The sequence below is a fragment of the Peromyscus maniculatus genome, chromosome 22 (assembly GCF_049852395.1).
Source record: "Peromyscus maniculatus bairdii isolate BWxNUB_F1_BW_parent chromosome 22, HU_Pman_BW_mat_3.1, whole genome shotgun sequence".
Classification (NCBI taxonomy): domain Eukaryota; kingdom Metazoa; phylum Chordata; class Mammalia; order Rodentia; family Cricetidae; genus Peromyscus; species Peromyscus maniculatus.
This window is the reverse complement of record NC_134873.1, coordinates 4823981-4846201: the sequence shown is the minus strand read 5'-3', so window position 1 is coordinate 4846201 and position 22221 is coordinate 4823981. Positions and strand designations below refer to the sequence as shown.

The window sequence follows — 22221 nt, the reverse complement described above, 5'->3', positions numbered from 1 at the left end:
TGGGCCCCAAATGTAGATGTAACCAACCATCTTATTAAACAAGAAACACAGAACCAATGCAAAGAAGAAAGCCAAGAGGTCAGAGCTAAGAGCTAAAACCTTACCCTTCCTCCTGTGGTGGTTCTACCTCTCTGAACCAGAGCTACTTCCTGTGTGTCTGTCTTTTTATAGTGTTTCTGTTCTGCCTTCTCATTGGTTGTTAGCCCAACCACATGACCACCTTGTCACAGCCTGTCTGTATAGACCTCCAGGTTTTCTATGATTGGTATTGAGATTAAAGGCATGTGTATCCAATACTGGCTGTATCCCTGAACACACAGAGACTTAACTAGCTCTGCCTACCAAGTGCTGGGATTACAAACGTATGTCACCACTGCCCTGCTTTCCTATGGCTTGCTAATAGCTCTGACCCCCAGGCAACTCTATTTATTAACATACAAATAACATTTGAATACAAGTAAAATATCACCATAGTTCTGGATATTAGCTCTCTGTCATATGTAGTTGGTGAAAAAATTTTCAAATTCTTTAGGCTTCCATGTTACTCTATTTGATGATGTCTTTTGCCTTACAGTAGCTTTTCAATTTCATGACATCCAATTTATTAATGATTGGTATTTAGGGTTCATGCTCTTATGGCTCTGTTCTGGAAGTTGTCTCATGTGCCATTGCATTCAAGGCTATTCCCTACTTTCTCTTCCACCAGGTTCATAGTAATTGTATTTATGTTTAGGTCTTGGACTTGAGTTATTTGCAGGGTAATAGATTTAAATCTACTTTCATTCTTATACATATTAACATCCAGTTAGATTAACACCATTTTCTGAAGATTCTTTCTTTTCCAATGTATATTTCTGTCTTCTTTACAAAATCAGGTGTCCATAGGTTTGTGGATTTATTTCCAGGCATTTGATTAAATTCCATTGATCAATAGGCCTGTTTTTATTGCCAATACTATGAATTTTTTGTTACTATTGATCTGTAGTGTAGCTTGAAATAGGAGATGGTGACACCTCTACAAATGCTTTTATTGTACAGAATTGTTTTAGCTATCCTAGGTTTCTAGTTTAGCCATGTGATATTGAGTATTTATTGTTTTTCTGGTGTCTGTAAATAATTGAGTTGAAGTCTTAATGAGTATTTAATTGAATTTGCACATTGCTTTTGGTAGAACATTTTTAATATTTAAATCCAAACAATCAATGAATGGGAGATCTTCCCATCTTCTGATATTATCTTCAATTCCTTTCTTCATAGAGTTCAAGGTTTTGTTATACAAGCCTTTCGCTTGCTTGGTTAGCTACCCTAAAGATATTTCCTATTGTTTTTGGCTTTGTCTGCATAGAACAGTAGAAATCCGAGAGAATTTCAAAACTGCTACCTAGTATGCAAGGTGTGAATCCAGAGAGAGAAAGATAGAGAGAGAGAGAGAGAGAGAGAGAGAGAGAGAGAGAGAGAGAGAGAGAGAGAGAGAGAGAGAGAACACAAAAAAGCGTAGCTGCAAGTTCTGGCTAAAAGCTGAAATCCAGCTACATGTTCCCACTTGAGCCCAGTCGAGCCTGGGCTCCGGCTTCCTTAAGCTCTGACCACGTGTGTTGGCATTTCAGCCAAGAGAAGCCTATCTGCAGTTGCGTGTAGCTACTGCAATTAGCAGTAGCTCCTGCAGGCCTGAGTCCTAAGCCGAGCTAGGGAACCGGGACCCAGGGAGCCGGGCCCGCCCAGGTGGGAAACCAGACCCACCACTAAGCAAAGCGGTTTTTAATTAGTTCTTGCCACATGGACACCAAATGTAGATGAAAGGTCTTGTTAAATAAGAAACACAGAGCCAATGCAGAGATGAAAGCCCAAGAGGTCAGAGCTAAAAACTTTACCCTTCACTGCTGCTGTTGTCCTCTTCAGCAAGAGACCTACTTCCTGACTGTCTTTCTTATAGACTTTCTATCCTGCCTTCTCATTGGTTGTAACCCAACCACATGACCTCCTCATCACTGCCTGTCTGTACAGACCTCCAGGTCTTCTATGGTTGGTATTGAGATTAAAGGCATGTGTCTCCATGCTGGCTGTATCCTTGAACACACAGAGATCTGCCTAGCTCTGCCTCCCAAGAGCTGGTATTAAAGGCATGCACCACCACTGCCCAGTTTCTGCTATGGCTTGCTATTAGCTCTGACCCCCAGGCAACTTTATTTATTAACATACAAATAAAATCACATTTCAGTACAATTAAAATATCACCATATGTCTTTTTTCATTTTGTTGAATAATTTGAGGAGTATTGGTATTAGCTCTTCTTTGAAAGTCTGGTAGATTTCTACACTAAAATCTGCTAGCCCTGGGTTATTTATTTATTTATTTATTTATTTATTTATTTATTTATTTATTTGTTGTGAGATTTTAATGAAGGCTACTATTTCCTTAGGGGTTATAGGTCTATTGAAATTCTTTACACAATTTGGTTTTAACTGTGATAAGATGCATCTATTTAGAAAAGTGTTCATTTCTTTTAGATTTTCCAATTTTGTGAAGTACACATTTCTGAGGTATGATCTCTAATAATTTTCTGGATTTCTTTGGTGTCTTTTGTTATGCCCCCTTTAATTTCTGTTGATTTGGATATTCTTTCTTTGTCTTTTAGTTAGTTTGGGAAAGAGTTTGCCTATCTTGATGATTTTTCAAAGATCTAACTCTTTGTTTCATTGATTCTTTGTATTGTTCTCCTTGTTTCTATTTTATTGATTTCAGCCTTCAGTTTGGTTACTTCCTGCTGTCTGCTTCTCTTGGGTGAACTTGCTGTTGGTCTAGAGCTTCAGGTGTGCTGATACTTGTATGAGATCTCTACAAATTCTTTATGATAGCACTTAGTGATGTGAACTTTCCTTGTCCTACTGCTTTCAGTGTTTCCCATATGATTGAATATGTTGTATATTTATTTTCATTTAATTCTGGGAAGTCTTTAATTTCTTTCTTATTTCTGCCTTGACTCAGATCTTTCAGTATGGAGTTGTTGATTTTCCATTAGTATGTAGGCTTTATGTTGTGTCTGTTGTTGTTCAAATCTAGCTTTAATTTGTTGTGGACTTATAGGACACAGATGGTTATTTCAGTTTTCTTGTATCTGTTGAGCCTTGCTTTGTGACCAAGTATGAGATCAACTTGGGAGATCATTCCATGATATGCTGAGAAGGTATATTCTCTTGTGTTTGGGTGATGTATTCTGCAGATATCTGTTATGTAGATTTCATTCATAAGTTCTATTAGCTACATTATTTCTCTGCTTAGTTTTTGTCTAGATGACCTGTCCATTGATGAGAGTGAGGTATTGAAGTCTCCCACTATCAATTTGTGAGGTCCCATTTGTGAATTAAGCTTTAATAATGTTTCTTTTACAATTGTGGGAGTTCTTCCATTTGGAGCATAGACATTAAATTTGGAACATTATCTTGGTGGACTTTTCTTTTGATGAGTATGCAGTCTCCTCCAACTCTTTTGATTAGTTTTGGTATGAATTCTATTTTGATAGATATTAGAATAGCTAAGCCATCTTGCTTCTTGGGTCTATTTGCTTGGAAAAGCTTATTCCAAACTTTTACTCTGAGGTAATGCCTATCTTTGATGTTGAGGTGTGTTTCTTGAATACAGCAGAAGGATGATCTTGCTTTCTGTATTCAGTTAGCCTGTGTTTTATTTAGGGGAGTTGAGTCCATTGATATTGAGATATTACTGACAAATGCTTGTTAATTCCTGTTATTTTGGTGGTGGTAGTGGTGGTAGTGGTGGTGGTGGTGGTGTGTGCACATGTGTGTATGCATGTGTGTCTGTGTGTGGGAGTGTGGATGTGTGTGTGGTATGTGTTTTCCTTTCCTTGGTTTTGCTGCTTTGAGATTATTTATTACCTGTGTTTTTGTGGTTATAGTCTTTTAGTAACTTCTGTAGGGAGAGATTTTTGGATAGATTTTTTTTTTTAATTTGAGTTTGTCATGAAATATCTTGTTTCTCCGTCTATGGTGATTGATAGTTTTACTGTGTATAATAGTCTGGGCTGTTATCTGTGGTCTCTTTAAATCTGCAGGACATCTTCCCTGGCCCTTCTGCCCTTTAGATCTTTTTTGAGAAGTCAGTGTAATTCTAGTATGTCTGCATTTGTATGTTACTTGGCCTTTTCCCTTGCTGCTTTTCATATTCTTCCTTTGTTCCTTATGTTTAGTATTTTGATTATTGTGTGGTGAGAGGACTTTCTTTTCTGGTCCAGTCTATTTGGTGTTCTGTAAGCTTCTTATACCTTTCTAGGCATGCCCTTCTATAGGATAGAAAAATGTTCTCCCATCATTTTGTTAAATATATTTTCTAGAGTTTTCTTCCTCTTCTATTCCTATTATATTTAGCTCTGGCTTTTTCATAGTGTCCCAGAATTCCTGGATGTTTTGTTTTAGAAATTTCTTTAGATTTAACATTTTCTTTGACCAATTAATCTATTTCTTCTATGATATCTTCAATGACTGAGATATTCTCTTCTGTCTCTCTTATTTTGTTAGTGATGATTGCATCTGTAGCTCTTGTTCACTTACCTAGATATTCCATTTCCAGAATTCCTCAGGTATTTTTATTACTTCTATTTCCATTTTTAGGTCTTGAACAGTTTCCTTCACCTATTTTTTGTTATTTCTTTGATTTCATGTCATTCTTTAAGGATTTATTTCTTCCAATTTTTTGTTTGTCTTTTCTTTGATATTGTTAAGGGATTTTTTATTTCCTATTTAAGAATCTCTATCACCTTTATAAGGTTGGTTTTAAAATTATTACCTTATACTTCGGATGTGTTGGAATATTTAGGTCTTGATGTTATTGGATAGATGGCCTCTGTTGGTACCATATTGCTCTGGCTGTTGTTGATTGTGTTCTCATCCTGGTTTTTAATCATCTGGGTTTTGGATGATTATAGGTCTATGTGCTAATTGATGAGTTTTTGTTTGTGAGATCAATGTTTTGTCCTCAGTTTCTATTTCCTCTTTGGCTTTCTGATCTTTGTGTCATGTATTTCTGGCTACCAGTGTGGCCTCTGATCCAATGGCAAGTCTCCGTTCTTCTGACTGGTATAGCCCAAACCTGAGCAGTGGAAGTTTACTGTAGTTGGGTACAGTAGGCTAGCAGAGGAAAAGGAGGTGACATAGGGGGTGGGGAAGTAGAACGAGGTCATAAATTTGAAAGAGAGAACAGATGGTTACATGGGAGAATTTTAAGGGAAAAATGGCAAGGAGGAAAAGTTATAATTTTACTACAATGTCAACACTATTAAAATTAAAAATAAACATTTAAAAAGCAAAAAAGAGATTAACTTTAATCCAAATTAAAAATAAAAATAATCCACTAGAAAACATGGTAGCACTCCTCACACTGCATATGCGGAATGTAACTCATTGTCTCAGCCATGTCTTGCATTATTCTTTCTAATAGAATTCTAGTTATATTTGGAGCCACTAACAGGAACTTATCTTAATTTGGTTACATCAATTAACAACATGTTTCCAAACAGAAATTACCAATTATCAGCACTTAGAGAACTAATAGAGTTACTGAGAATACATAATTAAAAGTTTTCTTGTATTTTTGTTCAACAAAGGTAGTTGACCTCAGGTGACAATAATAAATTTATTGTCTGTTTCAGATGTCAGTATACTTTGCTTCTATGCTAGAGAAATTTATATTTGAGTCATAGTCTAGTGGAAAAGAATGTGGTTGTACAGTGTGCTCACCTTGTTATTTTGGTTTAAATTTTATTAAGCTGTTTTATTTTGTTTATTTCTGTGTACAGTTTCTGTCATTCACCCTTCTTCTTCTCCTCACTTCAGCATCTACCATATTCTCTATACATGCTCCCTCCTAAATATATAGCCCATTGTAATTATTCTTACATTCATATATGATACATATATATGGGTACACACACACATATATGTGCAAGCTTAAATGATTAAATGTTTAACACAATATACCAAGTCTGTTTTGCTAGTTTAAATGTTTTTAGTGCTGACCACTAAGTGTTGGGTAATCAGGAGCTCATCTAGGGTAGGACTGATTTTCCTATTCTCAGCAGTACTTAGTTTTCTGTATCTGTACATACATGGGTTGGATCCTGTGAGATTTGGGGCTATCACCCGGTGTTACTATTGTAAGAACCTCATTTAAGTAGCCATATTGTTGAAATTCCCTGTGTTACTTAAACAAAGAAAAATAAACCATTAGGGCTGGAGTTGGAGAGACATCTCACCAGTTAAGAGTGAGTGCTATTCCTGCAAAGGACCAGATTAGCTCATTTCACAGAACATGTATCAGGGGCTCAAAGCCACCTCTAACATCAGCTCCAGGAATGAAATGCCTCTGACCTTTGCAGGTACTTGCATTCATGTTAAAACACACACACACACACACACACACACACACACACACACACACACACACACACTTAAAATAAAGTAAATCTTAAATATAAGCCTTAGATTTCTAACATGGAACAAAAATGTATGGTTGATGTGGTAAGCATTCATTTTATTGGAAATCTTGAAAATACCTTCTATAATTTCTACTTAGCATATTTTCCTCTTTAAAATAGAAATATTTTAGATGCTAAACATGAGATTAGAGAATTTACAATGACAACATAGGTGATTTAGAAGTAGAATAGAGATATTTTCATGGCATTGTCAGAATTAGAATAACTATTTGGAGAAACCAAGTAAATATTTCACTTTATAGAATAACTTGTTTCCATATTTAATAGTTGCAATTTGTCCATATTTCTCTGTGCTGCCTGAAACTGTTCAGCCTCTGATCACACACAGTACTTGCTCTGCAGAAGAAGAGGTAACAAAGCACTTCAGAAAATTCTGTATTCTCAGTGTGTGCCTGATCGAAGAAATAATGCCTTTGAAAGAAGTGATTCCAGGATCTCTCCTCAGGTTCTATTGTGATTGGTAGTGCCTGTGTCAGATACCTCTGATTTGGGTGCACTTATATTAGAATTAGATATTTAATCCACTGCATAGCTAAATCACAGCCTTAGTACTTCTCAGAGAATTGCAGACAAATGTTTGCCAAAATTTATTTTTGATTCTCAGGCAAATTTTTACCATTTAACCTACTAGCTCTGTGTCTCCATTATATATTTGCTTGATTTTATGTATGCATCCACAGAAAAACATTCTATGAGATCATGTCCACTGAGGGCTCTTCCTTAGACACTCTCAAATCTGCATGAATGGATCTACAAAGACAATCTGTTTCACTTTCCTCCATTAATTTTCAGAGAAATAACTTTATGTCTTTTCAAATGAAATAAGGTGTATTTTTACTTATTCAATAGAGATATTTCTATCACTGTAGAGAAAATAGAAAAGAAAGGTGTGTTATGGAGAAATAAAGCTTGTACTCCCCTCTGAACACAACATGGGGAAATAGAAATATGCAATAAAGTCCGCTTGGGGTCAGTGGATGGAAAAATACTGAGTGAGGTGGACTCTGCTACACTTTGCTCACACCTTGGTGTCATGCTGAATCATGAGGTCAAGGACAGTGGAGGGGAGAGATAGTTTAGATGTAAGCATCATTAGACGGGATATCTTGTCACAGATTAGCTCAAATTGAATTAGAAAACAACATCAGAGAAATGCAGTATTTCAAAGCTGTGTGAAATATTTCATGCAGACCTCCTTTACATGCCCCCATATATATTTTTCTAATTTCACAAGAGTCAAGGCTCCCCAGAACTCCTCTTTTTCTCTGATGTCTAATCTCACCATCTCACACACCATTGTGCACCACATGCCATGTCTCTCCAGACAGTGTAGTGGGAGCAATATATCTGCTAAGAACTCACTTGTAGTAAATCACATTTTCATGTCTAGCTATGAACTATGAACTATGAACATGAGGATAGTGCCTTGTCAGAATGATTGAATATGAGTTAGGGATTTTTTCACTTAGAATAAAAACATTTGCTTTATGTAACATATGCTCAAAATGTCTGTTTTTGTAATGGATGGGGTACATGAACAAACAATCATCAATGTGTCTAAGTGCTTCTGATTGTATCTGTTATGTTACTCTGATTATATATGTTATGATACTCTGATTATCTGTATCATCTGTTATGTTACTCTGAGGGATGCACAGTCATTTTGAAATAGGATTGTTTTTACTGTCATAATTCTTTTTTTCCTCATGTTCTGGTTCTATGTGCAGAAGTATAATGATCATAATTACCGTAAATACAAAGTATCGTGAGCTGTGGGCCTGATATTATCTACCACAACACTGAAGTTTGTATTTACAAGTTTGTAATTGAATTTTATTTTCTGATTGTTGTTACTAGGAGAAACAAATTACAATTTGATAGACAAGAATTATAAAATAGAAATATTTTCTTTCTGACTAACAGAAGTTAACACAGAGGAGCACACTGGTTTTTTCCATGCTTATTCAGAATAAATACTATACTGCACCTTCTGTATTGATTAAGCTTTACATTCCACTTCCTGTATTGATCTGTATTTCATTTCTAGTTAAACTCAAGTAATTAATCAGATATTAAATTCATTTTTCTAAAAAGTCATATTTTCATTTTCCATCTAAATTATTTACCTTTTTAAAATTTTAACATTTACGTGGTCCTCAAAATTATTTATGCATGTTCAAAAACACATTTAGCAACTTTAAAAAAATTTTTTTAAAGAATTTTTTCATTTTACATACTAATCCTAGTTTCCCTTCCTTCCCCTTCTCCTGCTCCCCACCTCCCCCTAGCCCACTCTCACCAACTCCTCAGAGAGGTAAGGCCTCCCTTATGGAATCAACAAAGTGTGACATACTAAGTTGAGGCAGGACCAAGTCTCTCTCTCCTGTGTCGAGGCTGAGCAAGGTATCCCTCCATAGCGAATGTGTTCTAAAAAGCCAATTCATGCACCCAGGATAAGTCCTGGTCCCACTGTCAGGGGCTTGCCAAACAGATCTACCAACGTAACTGTCACCCACATTAAGAGGGTCTAGTTCAGTCCCATGCACGTTACACAGCTGATAGGCCAGAGTCCATAAGCTCCCACCAGCTTGGGCCAGCTGTCTCCATGGTTTTCCCCATCATGATCTTGATCTCACTTGCTCCTGTGATCTCTTCTTCCTCTCTTCAAAGAGCTCAGCCCAGTGCTTGGTTGTGGATCACTGCATCTGCTTTCATCAGTTACTGGACAGTTCTATGATGCCAATTAGGGTAGTCACTAATCTGATTATAGGAGAAGATAATTTCAGGCACCCTCTCCATTATTGACATTTAGCAACTTTTAAATAAACTCAGCATTTTGAAGATTGTATCTATGTGATGCTTGAAGATAACCCATCAGTTTATAGAGAGTGTAATGATGAAATTGTAACATTTAACAAATATCACCTTTTTAAAAAAATCCTCGTGTCTTTTATAGTTGTATGTAATTATGATATATTATAGCTCTTTTGTTTTTAACAAAGAATTTTATTAGAATGTACTTTTGATTTTATTACATTTTATTTGCTATTGTTGTATATATGTGGATGCCCTTGCTGCAGCAAGGAGTTGGCTTTCTACAGGTCTTCAAATTCAGCAGCAAGTACATTTACTCGCTAATTCATTTACACAACAGTGTTGAAAGTTGTTCATAGACAAACATACTTTGTGGTATGAATAATGCCTAGTTATGTTAGCTTGCTGCAGTCTATCTCAACTCTAACATAGGGCTGTATCATGATGACATATTGAATTTTTCTCTTGGTCGTTTTACATACACATTTTTGAAGCAGGAATCTAATACATACTAATCAAGTCTGATTGAATGATTTGACCACATCCATATCATTGCTGTATGTTTGGAGATTTCAGTTCTTCTCCTGTCTTTGTTATTCATTATATATAATACAGTTTATGATCTACAATGTCTCTTGTTCTTTGGGTTGTTAGATACTAGGATCCTCTCAAATTGTGCTTGAGTCAAAATCTCCAGTCTAAGTTTATACCTCCATTCTTTACAGTCCCTTCCATCCTGAAATCACTAGTCTATTTAGATTGCTGTGTTTAAAAGGCAATTAGATGGATTTCATTGATCAAGAGGAAATGTCTATCATGTCCACATCATTTCCTTTGATATTCATGGAGAAGAGAAGTGGCTGAATCTTCCTTAGGTCTACTTGTCAGGAACACATGGAATTCTTGGTAGAGGTTGCAGTAATCTATAAAACTAGCAGCCATATGAGATCCCTCATCCTCTACAGTAGCACCAGTATGTATGTTATAATCTTTGAATTATAGCCTTATAACTCAGGAGAGATGATTCCTCACTGTGGTTATTAAAACCTTTTCCAGACAAATAATGAAATTGGAGAAATGTTCTCAAAACGCTTTTACCATTGTGGTTCTAATTTTATTTCTTATTTTTTTCCTTTTATTTTATTTTATAATACCATTTAGTTCTACATATCAGCCACGGGTTCCCCTGTTTGCCCCCATCCCACACCCTCCCCTTACCCCCAGCTCATCCCCCACTCCCACCTCCTCCAGGGCAAAGCCTCCCCCGAAGACTGTGATCAACCTGGTAGACTAAGTCCAGGCAGGTCCAGTCCCCTCCTCCCAGACTGAGCCAAGCATAAGCTCCAGGTCTTAAACAGCCAACTCATACAACGAGCACAGGACTCAGTCCCACTGCCTAGTTGCCTCCCAAACTGATCAAGCCAATCAACTGTCTCACCTATTCAGAGGGCCTGATCCAGCTGGGGGCCCCTCAGCCTTTGGTTCATAGTTCATGTGTTTCCATTCATTTAGCTTTTTTTTTCAATAATTGAGTAAAACCGAAATTTATTATAAGCCACAGTCGTCCTAGGGACCTCCAGGCTACATATATATATATATATATATATATATATATATATATATATATATATATATATCCTCCATGATTATAAATATATAACCATGGATCTATGGGTTGTGGTCTGATTGCTATTTATTTTATATCTAGAATCCACTTATGAGTAAGTACATACCATGACTGTCTTTCTGGGTTTGGGTTACCTCACTCAGGATGATTTTTTCTAGTTCCATCCATTTGCCTGCAAATTTCATGCTTTCATTGTTTTTCTCTGCTGAGTAGTACTCCATTGTGTATATGTACCACATTTTTTTCATCCATTCCTCCATTGACAGCCATCTAGGTTGTTTCCAGGTTCTGGCTATTACAAATAGTGCTGCTATGAACATAGTTGAGCATGTATCTTTATGGTATGAATCAGCATTCCTTGGGTATATGCCCAAGAGTGGGATGGCTGAGTCTTGAGTTAGTTCGATTCCTAATTTTCTGAGGAACTGCCATACTGATTTCCACAGTGGTTGTACAAGTTTACATTCCCACCAACAGTGGAGGAGTGTTCCCTTTGCTCCAAATCCTCTCCAACATTGACTGTCAATGGTGTTTTTGATTGTAGCCATTCTGACAGGTGTAAGGTGGTATCTCAGAGTCGTTTTGATTTGCATTTCTCTGATGATTAAGGATGTTGAGCATTTCTTTAAATGTCTTTCAGCCATTTGTAGTTCTTGTTTTGTGAATCCTCTGTTTAGCTCTTTAGCCCATTTTTAATTGGACCGTTCAGTATTTTGATGTCTAGTTTCTTGAGTTCTTTATATACTGTGGAGATCAATCCTCTGTCAGATGTGGGGTTGGTGAAGATCTTTTCCCATTCTGTTGGCTGTCTTTTTGTATAAAATGTACGAACTCCAGATATGGGTTTTTGCCATACAATTCAAGGCAAGATCCAATCAGCTCTCTTATAAGATCAATTCTATCACTTTTGGGATATTTGCTGTTAATTTCTCCCAAAAAATTACTGCAAGCTTTTTGCCAAGGTTCACTTTCTGTTCATAATTTTTCAATGTCCTCCTTAGTTAAAGGTATGACAATTTCTGCTGGGTCTATTCCTGCTAATTGACAAAGTCTCAATTTTCCTTTCCAAATCAAGTCAGAGATTTTTTCCACATAAGTTTTTAATTTTTTATTTGGTTTATTTGGTAAAAATATCCATTCCAATATAATATCTTCCCTCTGCATTAATATTCCTGTTGGAGAATGCCTAGAAGGTGAAATAACCAAAATGCAATCCAGCTTTGGATCAATATGATCCACGTGCCCTTCATGTACTTTCTTTTCTACCAAGGCCAATTCTTTCTCAGCTTCAGGTGATAATTCTCTTGGACTATTTAAGTCCTTGTCACCTTATAAGGTTTTGAACAAATTAGTCAATTCATCATTTTTTACCCCAACAATAGTTCGTAGATGAGAAATATCTCCAAATAATCTTTGAAAGTCATTAATAGTCTGTAGTCTATCTCTCCTAATTTGCACCTTTTGGGGTCTAATTTTTTGTAGCTCTATTTTATATCCTAAATAATTAATAGAATCCCCTCTTTGTATCTTTTCAGGACCAAAAGCTTAAATCACACATAAAACCCCACACATTAATATTGGGAGACTTCAACACCTCACCTCACCATTGGACAGATCTTCAAAATCAAAACTTAACAGAGAAATAAGGGACTTAACTGATGTTATGACTCAAATGGACTTAATCAATATCTACAGAACATTCCATCCTAACAAAAAAGAATATACCTTCTTCTCAGCACCCCATGGAACCTTCTCTAAAATCAACTACATACTTGGCCACAAAGCAAATCTCAACAGATACAAAAAAACTGGAATAACCTCCTGTGGTCTATCAGACCACCATGGTTTAAAGTTAGATTTCAACAACAACAAAAATTACAGAAAGCCTACAATCTCATGGAAATTTATAAATGCTCAACTGAATCACCAACAGGTCAAGGAAGAAATAAAGAAAGAAATTAAAGACTTCCTAGAGATCAATGAAAATGAATATACCACATACCCAAACTTATGGGACACTATGAAAGCAGTGCTAAAAGGGAAATTCATAGCACTAAATGCCACATAAAGAAGTTGGAGAAATCTCACACTAGTGACTTAACAACACACCTGAAAGCCCTAGAACAAGAAGCAAAGTCATCCAGGAGGAATAGACACCAGGAAATTATCAAATTAAGAGCTGAAATCAATAAAATAGAAACAAAGAGAACAATACAAAGAATCAATGAAACAAAGAGTTTGTTCTTTGAGGAAATCAACAAGATAGACAATCCCTTATCCAAATTAACCAAAAGACAGAGAGAGAGCATCCAAATTAACAAAATCAGAAATGAAAAGGGAGACATAACAACTAACATTGAGGAAATCCAGAGAATCATCAGGTCATACTTCAAAAACCTGTACTCCATAAAACTGGAAAATCTAAAAGAAATGGATAATTTTCTGGATAGGTACCACATACCTAAGTTAAATCAAGACCAGATAAAATATTTAAATAGACAAATAACCCCTAAGGAAATAGAAACAGTCATTAAAAGTCTCCCAACCAAAAAAAGCCCAGGACCAGATGGTTTCAGTACAGAATTCTACCAGATCTTCAAAGAAGAGATAATACCAATACTCTTTAAATTGTTCCACACAATAGAAACAGAAGGAACGTTACCAAACTCCTTCTATGAGGCTACAATTACCCTGATTCCCAAGCCAAACAAAGATGCAGCAAAGAAAAAGAACTACAGACCATTCTCCCTCATGAACATTAATGCAAAAAAAATACTCAATAAAATATTGGCAAACAGACTCCAAGAACATGTCACAACAATTATCCACCATGATCAAGTAGGCTTCATCCCAGGGATGCAAGGGTGGTTGAACATATGAAAGTCTGTCAATGTAATACACCATATAAACAAAGTGAAAGAAAAAACCACATGATCATCTCACTAGATGCTGAAAGGGCCTTTGACAAAATCCAACACCCCTTCATGATAAAGGTCTTGGAGTGATCAGGAATACAGGGAACATACCCAAACATAATTAAGGCAATTTATAGCAAGCCAACAGGCAACCAAAGTAATTCCACTCAAAGTGATTCCACTAAAAGCAGGAACAAGACAAAGCTGTCTGCTCTCCCCACTTATTCAATATAGTACTTGAAGTTCTAGCCAGAGCAATAAGACAACATAAGAAGATCAAGGGGATACAAATTGGAAAGGAAGAGGTCAAGCTTTCACTATTCACAGATGACATGATAGTATACATAAGTGACCCCAAAAATTCAACCAAGGAACTCATACAGCTTATAAACACCTTCAGCAATGTAACAGGATGCAAGATTAACTCAAAAAAATCAGTAGCCCTCTATATACAAATGACAAATGGTCTAAGAAAAAAATCAGAGATACATCATCCTTTACTGTAGCTGGAGAGTTTTCTCTCTGGGTCCCACCAAACCCAGGCAGTCAGACAGCCCACTTATAAAATAAGCACACAGATGATTATATTATTTAAACTATTTGGCCTAATGGCTCAGGCTTCTAGCTATCTAGTTCTTACATCTTAAATTAATCCATTTCTATAAGTCTATGCCTTGCCACATGGCTCGTGGCTTACCGGCATCTTCACATACTGCTTGTCATGGTGGTGGCTGGCAGTGTCTCTCTCCACCTTCCTGTTCTCTCAATTCTCCTCTCTGTTAGTCCCACCTATACTTCCTGCCTGGCCACTGGCCAGTCAGTGTTTTATTTATTGACCAATCAGAGCAACACATTTGACATACAGACCATCCCACAGCACTTTACAATGATATAAAATAACTTGGGGTAACTCTGACTAAGCTAGTGAAGGACCTGTATGACAAGAACTTTAAGTCCCTAAAAAAAGAAATTGAAGAAAATGTCAGAAAATGGAAAGATCTCCCATGCTCATGGATGGGCAGGATTAACATAGTAAAAATGGCAATCTTACCAAAAGCAATGTACAGATTCAATGCAATCCAATCAAAATCCCAACACAGACCTGGAAAGAACAATACTCAATTTCATATGGAAAAACAAAACACTCAGGATAGCCAAAAGAATCCTATACAATAAAACAACCTCTGGAGGCATCACCATCTCTGACTTCAAGCTCTACTATAGAGCTACAGTAATAAAAACAGCTTGGTACTGGCATAAAAACTGACATGTAGACCAATGGAACTGAACTGAAGACCCTGACATTAATCCAAACACCTATGAACACCTGATTTTCGACAAAGAAGCCAAAACTATACAATGGGGATAAAAGCATCTTCAATAAATGGTGCAGGCATAACTGGATGTCAACATGTAGAAGACTGCAAATAGATCCATATCTGTCACCGTGCACAAAACTTAAGTCCAAGTGAATCAAAGACCTCAACGTAAATCCAGTTACTCTGGACCTGATAGAAGAGAAAGTAGGAAGTAGTCTTGAATGAATTGACACCAGAGATCACTTCCTAAATATAACACCAGTAGCACAGACACTGAGAGAAACAATTAATAAATCGGACCTCTTGAAACTGAGAAGCTTTTGTAGTGCAAAAGACACAGTCAATAAAACAAAATGACAGCCTACAGAATGAGAAAAGATCTTCACCAACCCCACATCTGACAGAGGGCTGATATCCAGAACATATAAAGAACTCAAGAAATTAGACATCAAAATACCCAACAGTCCAATTTAAAAATGGGCTATAGAGCTAAACAGAGAATTCTCAACATAAGAAGCTCAAATGGCTGAAAGACATTTAAGGAATTGCTCAACATCCTTAGTCATCAGGGAAATGCAAATCAAAACGACTCTGAGATACTACCTTACACATGTCAGAATGGCTATGATCAAAAACACTGAAGACACCTTATGTTGGAGAAGATGTGGAGCAAGGGGAACACTTCTACACTGCTGGAGGGGATGCAAACTTGTACAAGCTCTCTGGAAATCAATATGGTGCTTTCTTAGAAAATAGGGAATCAACCTCCCTCAAGACCCAGCTATACCAACCACTCTTGGACATATACCCAAGTAGTGCTCAATTATACCACAAGGACACATGCTCAATTATATTCATAGCAGCATTATTTGTAATAGTCAGAACCTGGAAACAACCTAGATGCCCTTCAACTGAAGAATGGATAAACAAAATGTGCACATAAACACAATGGAGTACTACTCAGCAGAGAAAAACAATGACATCATGAAATTTGCCGGCAAATGGATGGAATTAGAAAAAAATCATCCTGAGTGAGATAACCCAGACTCAAAAAGACATACATGGTATGTACTCACTCATAAATGGATACTAGATGTAAAGCAAAGAATAACCAGACTGCAACTCACAACTTCAGGGAGGCTACCTAGTAAAGAAAGACACAGGGATCACCCAATGACAGAGAAATAGATGAGATCTACATGAGCAAACTGAGAGAAGGAGGTAAAGAAGGGTTGGGGGAAAGAGAGCTTAGGGGAGAGGGAGGTCCCAGCTGGATCAGGAGCAGAGTGGGAGAACAAGGAAAAAGAGACCATGATGAATGAAGACCCCAGGGGAATAGGAAGAAGCAGAGTGCTAGAGAGGTCCCCCAGAAATCCACAAAGATACCTCCACTGTAGACTACTGGCAATGGTTGAGAGAGTGCCTGAGTTGACCTGTTCTGGTGATCAGATGGCCGAACACCCTGGCTGTCATGATAGAAATCTCATCCAGTGTCTGATGGAAGTGGATGCAGAAGTCCATGGCCAAGCCCCAGGTGGAGCTCAGGGAGACCAACCGGCAAGAGAGAAGAAGGATTATATGAGCGAGAAATATTGAGACCATGGTTTGAGGAAGCACAGGGACAAACAGCCAAACTAGTGGAAGCGCATGAACTGTGAACCAACGGCTGAGGAGCCCCCATGGAACTGGACCAGGCCCTCTGGTTAAGTGAGACAGTTGATTAGCTTGAACTGTTTGGGAGGCCCCCAGGCAGTGGAGCCAGGACCTGTCCTTGGTGCATGAGCTGGCTTTTTGGAGCCCGGGGCCTATGCTGGGACACTTTGCTCAGCCTTGGTGTAGGGAGGAGGGGACTGGACCTGCCTGGGCTGAGTCTGCCAAACTGGGCTGACTCCCCAGGGGAGACCTTGCCTTGGAGGAGGTGGGAGTGGGGAGTTGATTGGTGGAGAGGGCTGGCAGGTGGGAGGAGTGAGGAAGGGTGAATCCGTGGCTGATATGTGAAATTAAGTTAATTATAAAATAAAAATACTATTTAAAAAAGAAAAAAAAGAAAAGTCTTTTTATGCTGTTGTGGTTATTTTTTTCAATTTCTCTAATTATGTTGGGATTTTGATGGAGATTACATTGAATCTATAGATTGCTTTTGGAATGTTCCAGTTTATTTCTGCCAGATGCTGTCTTAACCAGTAAACTAATAGGTGTTTATTTAGAAAGAAGGGAATGAGAACTCACTGCCATCCAAAGCCTTCATAAAGTTACTTCTGTAGTTCTCACTATGCATGAGACTGACTCAGCATTCTTTCTCTTTCAGTTTGAGCTGAAAAATGTCTTCACCCAGAGGTAAATGACTTTTAATATTTATATTAATAATCACATATTGCTTGAATTCCAAAACATCAATTAAATATCTCATTTCAAAATTCATTCAGCTGAGGGATTATTCACATCCAATTTCCAAACCTGAGTCTCAACCACACCCATCCCAACCAGGTAAATATTGTAAGTCACCTTCTTCTGATCAATGCGTGTTAGTACCTTTCAAATGCACAGACTTCCTGATGCCCATTATATCTTGATGATAGTGGTGACAGAGTTCAACATAAGCAATGCCATCTCACTAGCATACATGCTTCAAAACATTCACAAGAACAAAATAAATTATTAGTAAATGTAAGCACAGCTTCAATGTTTAATATTCAGATTCAATCACTTTAACCTTTCCAATGTGCAATCCCTTTGTTTTAGTGACTTCTAGAAGTCAATCATGAGACTAATGTGATTTCCCCAAAGTTTGAACATCATTTCTGGACACCTGGGTCTCAGAATGCACACCTATAGAAAAGCTTCGAGAAAGACCATAGCAGAGACATATTTGAGCTCAGAGATTCTGTTATGGGCTGGACAAACAATATACCACATCTTCAAAAAAGAAAATCAATTTCTGTGTTATTTATAACTCATAGTGCTCTGCTTCCCTTCATCTGTAGTGCACTGTAATTTATTTACAAGGAATAGGAATGGGATTTTAAACCATATCTATAATCTATTAAAATAAATTAGGACACACTCTCATATGGCAGAGCAGTCATTGAAAATCCCATTACTTAGATGCACATCTTACTTGCTTCTAAATCTTTTCCTTTCTCTGTAGTCTATTGTCTGAAACTAAATCTCTCTGTGTCACAACAGGCATTATGTCAGTAAAGAAACCATGTCTGGAATGGCTTACTTACTTTCAAAACCTAAAGTCAAAACCTATCAGAATCACACAAAGTAATTAAAAGAAAACAGGACGGCGGAGCCTTGGCGGCAGCGCTCCGTGCCTTCGGAGAGCATCCTAGCCGCTAGCAGCGGCCCTCCACCCTCGGCTGTCCGCGCCCCTTCAGCTCGCTCTTTCGTCCTCCTTCCCTGAGGCCCTCTGCGCCATGGCCTTGGCATTGGCGGCGCTGGCGGCTGTGGAGCCGGCTTGCGGCAGCGGGTCCCACCAGTTGCAGAATGAAGAGGAGCCGGGGGAACCCCAGCAGACTGCAGGTGATGCTCCTCCACCACACAGCAGCATTTCTGCGGAGAGTGCAGCATATTTTGACTACAAAGGCGAATCTGGGTTTCCAAAGCCCCCATCTTACAACGTGGCTACAACTCTGCCCAGTGTTGAGGCTGAGAGAACCAAGACTGAGGCCACGATCCCATTGGTTGCTGGAAGAGATGAAGATTTTGTGGGTTGGGATGATTTTGATGTTACTGACCAGCTGAGGATAGGAAACGATGGGATTTTTATGTTAACTTTTTTCATGGTATTCCTCTTCAACTGGATTGGGTTTTTCTTGTCTTTTTGCCTGACCACCTCGGCTGCGGGAAGGTGTGGGGCCACCTCAGGATTTGGTCTCTCTCTAATTAAGTGGATCCTTATTGTCAGGTTTTCCACCTATTTCCCTGGATACTTTGATGGCCAGTACTGGCTCTGGTGGGTGTTCTTGGTTTTAGGCTTTCTCTTGTTTCTCCGAGGATTTATCAATTATGCAAAAGTTCGGAAGATGCCAGAAACTTTCTCATTCTCCCGAGGACCAGAGTTCTCTTTATTTATTGAAGATGTTTTCTGGCAAAGGCCTTCATGCACTGATGAAGTCCTTCGAGAAGCAAAAGAGCATCTGCAGGAAGTGAATCACCACCAGAGTGGAGGGACAGTCACCTGCTTTAAAAAAATAAAGTACTGTTGAAAAAGATCATTTCTCTCTACTTGTTCCTAGGTGTATAATGTTAATAGTTAAAGCAGAATTCTAGTGGTTAATGTTGGAAAAGCTCTTGCAATCAAGTCTGTGATGTATGATTAATAATGCCTTATATATGGTTTGTAGTCATTTTAAATAGCATGAGCCATGTCCCTGTAGTCAGTAGGGGGCAATCTTGCTTTTTTCCTTCTCCATCTCAAAGCAGATTTGAAATTACAGATTAGTGTAAGCTATGCATAAGGCTGGCTGTTTGAAAAGGGTTTTCTCAAAAGTCAAAACTTTGGTTATGAGTGCATTTCTACATGTAATCCATATTTCCTGTTCAAATTAATCTAGAAATATGTTTAATTGTACTGTATGTGAACATCTGGATGCAAAACCATAGTGCAAAGTTCATTGTAGTGTTAACAAAATAATGTTCTCAATTGGTAAATAAGCATTAATTTTTCATAGTCTATATTCAGAAATTACCTTTTCATTCTGTAGTTCTGTGTACAAAGGAATTTTAAAGGTGTTTGTCATTACATAAAATGGAAAGGGCAAAGACAGATTCAGATTAAATACTAAACGTTACTCTGAAAACTGTGGCTAGAATCCCAGAGGGTCAGGAACCGAGAATTAGTGTGGAAGTTTTGAGAGGATCCCTAACGTTCTGTACTCCTTGCTTTTACAGCTGTTATAACTGTAGAACGATGTGTTTGCTGCCCAACTGCTAGCTACTTTAGTTGCTATATTAAACTGTAAATACAACAGAACATTAACAAATGTCTCATGTGTAGCCAAAAAAAAAGAAAAGAAAAGAAAACAGGAAACCAAAAAAAGTTCCTACATGTCAAGGAGGAAAAACTGATACAACTGTAACAAAGTGGGTTCAAGTTTAAGTGGCAAAGAAGAGTTTAAGCATTATCTTGACCCAGGGCAGCCACAATGACAGCAATACCCGTTTATATTGGGGAAAAAAAAGGATGTACAGTACAGAATGACTCCATGTGACAGAATTAGTCATAAAAGAGTAATTTGTCAGTGCAGAGTGAAAGTGTGTTATCCTATTCACAGAAAAATGTGTGGTAAACCAAGTACAAGTTTGATGTAATGAACAGTGAGTTATTTTTAATATTTATTTATTTATTGTGCATACAGTGTTCTGCCTGCATCACTGCAGGCCAGAAGAGGGCACCAGATTTCATTACAGATGGTTATAAACCATCATGTGGTTGCTGGGAATTGAACTCAGGACCTCTAAAAGAACAGCCAGTGCTCTTAACCTCTGAGCCATCTCTCCAGACCGAAGAGTGAGTTATTTAAAGTTACTCTTGCAAGGCAAGAATAGTTTACAAGTTTGATGTGTTATTTTCCCACATTGTCTTCATATGTGGATGAAAGCATATATGTTGTTTATGAGTTTCCTGACAAATCATATAAAGCATGTATGACTCAAAACTGGCCAATATGTAGTGCCTGTACAAGTGTTGACTTTTCTACAATTACAAGTTTTCTTGAGGATGTAAATATATACCTATACTATGTGGTTAATTGAAATAAATGTAAAAATAAATCCTTAACTTTAAATTATTTCTATTTTTATAGAGTATTATTTTTGCCTAATTGTTGTTCATATTTTTATGTAAAGGATATAAATTTTTCAGAAAGGCTAGAAGAAGAAATAACAGAATGTAAACTGAGAAATGAGAGTTTTGATGAGTGCAGAAAATCAAGAATTTGTATGTAAAATTTTAATTTTAATTTCTCATTTCCTATTGTTCGCATCAATGATTTTGCCATAGACCCACATGCTACATTTTAAATCACCTTATTCAGTCAAAAAATTAATAATTTAATATTAAAATTAAAGCATTTAATCTATCCTTTATTATAGAATATTCTTAGAATCCCATGACACAGCTAAGTATTTCCTTTGATGTATAGTAAGTAAATGTCTGAAAATTGCTCCATTTTTAATGTATTTACACACCTGGGTAAAGATAAGATTCAATGTGAATATCATGGATCAGCTTTTGAAGTAATAATGCATTCTTTGTATATTCTACATACCCTCTCCTGTGTACAATGTGTAAAGACTTTTAACCATTCTTCCATGTTGCCTTATCAATCAAATTATGGTGTCCTTTGCTGCACAGAAGATTTTTAGTTTCATGGGGTACCATTTATAACTTTGGCAATTACTTGTTCATAGTGTTTGTACCATTGACCTGCTCAGAAAGTATTTAGCTTTGCAAATGAGTTAATCATTAATCTGTACCCTTCAGGCCTTATATTGCATTATCTGGATCATTGGAAGTTGAGTTTTGTGCAGAGTGAGAGATAAGGATCTAATTTCATTCATCCACCTGCATCTGTCCAATATGACCGGCACCATTTGTTTTCTACAGTGTGAACTGCTGGCCTCTTTTACAAAAATCAAGTGACTGTAGGACTGTGGACTTATTTGTGGGTCATCAGTTTTCTCCCACCAACCAGAATGTTTGTTGGGGGGCCACTGCCATGCTCTATTTATTTCTACAACAAGGTGTTTTAACTTGAAATCTGGAATGGTGATGCTTCCATCAGTTTTGGTTTTTGTTCTTCTTGTTTTGCTTTGTTTTTGTTCCATGGTTTGAAATTGTTTTGCTATTTTTGGTCTTTTATGTTTCCATCTGGAATTTAAAGATTCTTTTTCATTTTCTGTGAACATTGCACTGAAAATTTTATGAGGATCATGTGGTGTACATAGATTGCTTCTATTAGGATGACCAGTTTCACAATATTAACCCTACAATAATGATCATAGAAGATCTTTGCAAGTTATGGTAAC

At 37.3% G+C, this 22221-nt stretch overlaps 1 pseudogene; it reads left to right on the top strand.

The window, feature by feature from the left end:
* The first annotated feature begins 18590 nt into the window (after window positions 1-18590).
* On the top strand, window positions 18591-19267 carry LOC102918666 (NEDD4 family-interacting protein 1 pseudogene; annotated as a pseudogene).
* The last annotated feature ends 2954 nt before the right edge of the window (window positions 19268-22221 follow it).